This window comes from Penaeus chinensis, chromosome 1, assembly GCF_019202785.1.
Source record: "Penaeus chinensis breed Huanghai No. 1 chromosome 1, ASM1920278v2, whole genome shotgun sequence".
In the NCBI taxonomy this organism is placed as follows: Eukaryota; Metazoa; Arthropoda; class Malacostraca; order Decapoda; family Penaeidae; genus Penaeus; species Penaeus chinensis.
Genome location: NC_061819.1, coordinates 3,100,341 through 3,106,636, shown reverse-complemented (window position 1 = coordinate 3,106,636; position 6,296 = coordinate 3,100,341).

Below are 6,296 nucleotides of genomic sequence, written 5' to 3'. Positions count from 1 at the left end.
ATTATTATTATTATTATTATTATTATTATTATTATTATTATTATTATTATTATTATTATTATTATTATTATTATTATTATTATTATTATTATTATTATTATTATTATTATTATTATTATTATTATTATTATTATTATTATTATTATTATTATTATTATTATTATTATTATTATTATTATTATTATTATTATTATTATTATTATTATTATTATTATTATTATTATTATTATTATTATTATTATTATTATTATTATTATTATTATTATTATTATTATTATTATTATTATTATTATTATTATTATTATTATTATTATTATTATTATTATTATTATTATTATTATTATTATTATTATTATTATTATTATTATTATTATTATTATTATTATTATTATTATTATTATTATTATTATTATTATTATTATTATTATTATTATTATTATTATTATTATTATTATTATTATTATTATTATTATTATTATTATTATTATTATTATTATTATTATTATTATTATTATTATTATTATTATTATTATTATTATTATTATTATTATTATTATTATTATTATTATTATTATTATTATTATTATTATTATTATTATTATTATTATTATTATTATTATTATTATTATTATTATTATTATTATTATTATTATTATTATTATTATTATTATTATTATTATTATTATTATTATTATTATTATTATTATTATTATTATTATTATTATTATTATTATTATTATTATTATTATTATTATTATTATTATTATTATTATTATTATTATTATTATTATTATTATTATTATTATTATTATTATTATTATTATTATTATTATTATTATTATTATTATTATTATTATTATTATTATTATTATTATTATTATTATTATTATTATTATTATTATTATTATTATTATTATTATTATTATTATTATTATTATTATTATTATTATTATTATTATTATTATTATTATTATTATTATTATTATTATTATTATTATTATTATTATTATTATTATTATTATTATTATTATTATTATTATTATTATTATTATTATTATTATTATTATTATTATTATTATTATTATTATTATTATTATTATTATTATTATTATTATTATTATTATTATTATTATTATTATTATTATTATTATTATTATTATTATTATTATTATTATTATTATTATTATTATTATTATTATTATTATTATTATTATTATTATTATTATTATTATTATTATTATTATTATTATTATTATTATTATTATTATTATTATTATTATTATTATTATTATTATTATTATTATTATTATTATTATTATTATTATTATTATTATTATTATTATTATTATTATTATTATTATTATTATTATTATTATTATTATTATTATTATTATTATTATTATTATTATTATTATTATTATTATTATTATTATTATTATTATTATTATTATTATTATTATTATTATTATTATTATTATTATTATTATTATTATTATTATTATTATTATTATTATTATTATTATTATTATTATTATTATTATTATTATTATTATTATTATTATTATTATTATTATTATTATTATTATTATTATTATTATTATTATTATTATTATTATTATTATTATTATTATTATTATTATTATTATTATTATTATTATTATTATTATTATTATTATTATTATTATTATTATTATTATTATTATTATTATTATTATTATTATTATTATTATTATTATTATTATTATTATTATTATTATTATTATTATTATTATTATTATTATTATTATTATTATTATTATTATTATTATTATTATTATTATTATTATTATTATTATTATTATTATTATTATTATTATTATTATTATTATTATTATTATTATTATTATTATTATTATTATTATTATTATTATTATTATTATTATTATTATTATTATTATTATTATTATTATTATTATTATTATTATTATTATTATTATTATTATTATTATTATTATTATTATCTTATTATTATTATTATTTTTATTATTTATTATTTTTTTCGAAGGGGCATAATAAGTGTATGGGGTCACTGGTATTTTGGATAGTCATAATAAACCTTACCGTTTTTGCCAATGGTACTTCCCTCGGAGCCTAAGAGAGGATGGCGAGCATTAACATCCCCACACAATAAGACAGTATCAGTATGTATCATGCAGTCAGGAGGTTTAGGTACCACCTCACTATCATGTGGATTATATACATTAATGATGGTGATAGATTTACCGTCTAGAAATATTTTAATACTAAGATATTCAACACAAGAGTTGTCACGATTGTCATTAATCACTTTCGATGGAATTGAGTTCTTTATGTAAATGCCAAGCCCTCTCGTAGAGGGGTTAGCAATATTTGGTCTGTCATAGTATGTGTATCCCGCAATTTTTGCATAACGAGCACTAGTTCTGACTTCCTGAAGGCAACACGCATCAACATTTTCGGAGTGAAGGTACTGAGAGAGAGTTGCCTTGTGTTTCTGCAAACTGTTTATGTTCTAGGTAATACATTTCAAGTGATTAACTGGAAACATTGATTACTTGACCATTTCCAAGGCCCATTACAGGGTGATGCTGTTGTTGATTGAGGAGGAACGGCAAACATCCTTTCCTGAAGTTGAGATTGCTGAGCCATTTGTTGCTGCATCATGAACATCATCTGCTCCATCTGTCGAAGTAACATTTACAGTAGTTCTTTGATTTCTCTTGTTTGTCCTGCTGCAGACAGGGCTGACCTGCAGCTGGTGCTGCAACTGATGCTGAAGCTGATACTGAAGCTGGTGCAGCAGATGGTGCTAGAGTTGGTGCTGCAGCTGGTGTTGAAGCTGGTGCAGAGACTGATGCAGCATATGGTGCTAGGCTGGTGCTGCAGCTGGTGCTGGTGCTTGAGTTGACAGAGCTTGACCTCCTGCTTGTGCTGGTACTGTGGCCGGTGCTATGGCTTCCGTTGCAGGGGCCATCACTGTTGACCTCTGCAGGTGTGGGAATTCCCCCACATCATCGAAGCGCGGGGGCTGGGGGGACTTTTGTGGGAGGGAGGGCTGCCTGTTTTTTTTTTTTACTATTTGTTTTCCTGTCCTTTGGATAGTAAGCGCATAATGAGAGAGAGAGAGAGAGAGAGAGAGAGAGAGAGAGAGAGAGAGAGAGAGAGCGAGAGAGAGAGAGAGAGAGCAATTATGGTTAAGGACAGAATGGTGCCGCTTATCAAATTGCGTGTGGGATCGTGTATATATATATATGTGTGTGTGTGTGTGTGTATATGTGTGTGTGTGTGTTTCTGTGTATATATATCTACACACACACACACAAACACACACACACACACTGCACACACATACACACACACACACACACACAAACACACACACTCACACACACACATATACACACACACACACAAAATAACACACACTAACACACACACACACACACAAACTACACGCGCACACAGACACACACACGCACACACACACTCACACACATATATAAATATATATAAACAGTATATATATGTACACAAACACACACACACATACACACACAGAGCATATGTATGGATGTGCATATATGTGCACACACACACACACACATACATATATGCATACAGACACACACACACACATATATATATACATCTACACATATGTATATGTATATATATATGCCTATATGTGCATGTGTGTGTTTACAAGAACGTGAACATGTGTATGCCTGGCGTCTGTGTGAGTATGTGAATGGGTGACGCAGTATCTGGGAAAATGGTCTGCGATTTTGGCACGCTCATTGAGAGAGAGAGAGAGAGAGAGAGAGAGGGAGACAGAGACAGAGAGAGAGGGAGAGTCAAAGTCAAAGTCAAAGTCAAAACATTTTATTCCATTAAATTACAATGGTTATTCTTTACATAAATATATATATATTTACATTTGAATATTTAAGAAGTGTTCTTTTAATTTCATTTTAAAATTACAGAAGTTGTTAATGCCTCTTAAATTATCTGGTAGCATGTTCCATAACTTGGGTCCACGTATTTCCATTTGTCGTGCCCCTGTATTGGTATTCGATCTCTTGACAAAAAGGGAATCTACTTGGCGTGTCTGGACACCTGATGTGTTCCCTACGGTTTGCAAGGCCATTAACCAATTCGGATAATTCCCATGAATAAGTTTGTAAATAAATAAACAACTTTTAACCATTTTAATGTTTTGATATGTGGGGTGATGTGATCAAGTTTACTGATATTACCTAGTGCTACTCTGGCAGCAAAATTTTGTAATTTTTGCACTTTTTGCAGCTGGGTTTTGTTAGTCGAACCCCAGATATTTGAACAATAGTTAATTATGCTTAGAGCTAGAGTTTGTACAACCAAGATTCTAGTTTCAGTAGTGATCTGATTTCGTATGTGATTAAGATATAACAGGGTACCCACTACTTTCCTGTGTATTTTGTCAACGTGTGGTTCAAATGTCATGAATCTGTCTATTTGTACTCCTAAATTATTCACTGAAGTGTTCGGTTTGATAGAGCTGCCTTCAAATTCTATGATTGTGTCACTGGGAATTTTAGCAATGTTCTGCCGACTACCTATGAATATACATTGAGTTTTATGTGGATTTAGTTTAAGTCCATTAGTGTCAAAATATAGTTTTGTTTGTGTTAGAGTATCTTGCGCGTTTCTTATTAATGTATTTAAGTTGTTTACTGAATCACTATGAAGAAACTGTGAATCATCGGCGTACTGCACTAGAAGGCAGTTATTTGCTATTGTTGATAAATCATTTATGAAAACTGTAAATAGGATCGGACCTAAAATAGATCCTTGCGGAACACCAAAAGGTACTTCTTGTTTTGATGACATACTATTATTGATTCTTACCGATTGGGTCCTTGTATATAAATAACTTGTAAACCAAAAGGTATCAATTTTATGATTTACTAATTTGTTAAGGAGAATTTCATGGTTAACACTATCAAAAGCCTTAGAAAGGTCGCATAATGTGAGTAAATTTACCTGATTTTTGTCAATGTTATTATAAATCTCATCAGTGATTTGTAGTAAAGCTGTTTCAGTTGATAACCTATTTCTAAATCCATGTTGTGTTTTAGATAATAAGTTCTTGGCCTCCAGGAAATTCGTCAGTTGATTTGCTACAATTTTTTCAAGAATTTTGGATAATATAGGGAGTATAGTAATAGGGCGATAATTATTGACATCGTCTATATCCCCCGACTTGAAAATCGGTGTTACTATACCATGTTTCCAAAGCGATGGAAAGACACCAGTGACCAGAGAGGTGTTAATAATAACCGTCAAATAATGTAGAGTTGCGGGTAGACTATCTCTGATAAAGCGCAAAGCAATACCGTCTGCTCCTACAGCATTTGTTTCGCTAAGGTGTTTTATTACTAAGATGATTGTTTCTACGTCCACTGGTTGTGGTCTGAAAAAATGAGTTGTAATCCTTTTCCGATCTGTATTTGGTTGTAATGTAGAAGCAATTGTTTTCTCGTAAGTTAGTTTACCAATTTTTGAAAAAAAGTCATTAAAATGGTCTGTTCTTTGTATGGGACTTGTGCAATCACTAGTGAGGTGATTGTTGTGAGGCACTAGTGTTCTAACAATTTTCCATGTTTTATCAGAGTTGTTCTTATATTCTGTGAATTTATTTCTGAAGTAATTTCTTTTTGCACATTGAATTAGCACTTTTACATTTTTCTTTTTTGCTTTGTAATCTATCTGAAACTTTTAAGAGTTTGGTGGGCATTATTTCTATCGCTAATGGCTATCTTGATGTCGTCGTTTATCCATGGAGCAGGGGGACGTCTGACGGTTCGTGTTACGTAGGGAGCCAGCGAATCAATGCTGTTTTTAATAACTTCCGTTAAGATAGTTACTTGATAGTGACATTTCTTTAGACAAGATAAGCTCGCAGAAAGATTGAGGATCGTAGTGTTTAAAATTGCGAAAAGTTTTTATTACTGGTGGTCTCTTTGTTTTCTTTATATTTAACGTCATCGTGATGAGTTCATGGTCAGCAACATGGCACGGGATGACATCGAAGTGGAGGATGAGGTCTGATCTGTTAGTTATTATTAAATCTAATAGAGAAGAGGTGTTTACTGTAATTCGTGTAGGTTTGTCTATTATTTGTTCTAATTTATTTTTCTTTATCATCTTAGCTAACTTTGCATTAGATTTTGTTAAATCATCATTTAGGTCACCTAAGATGAAAAGCGGTTTCTTTTTTAAAGACATTTCTCTGAAAA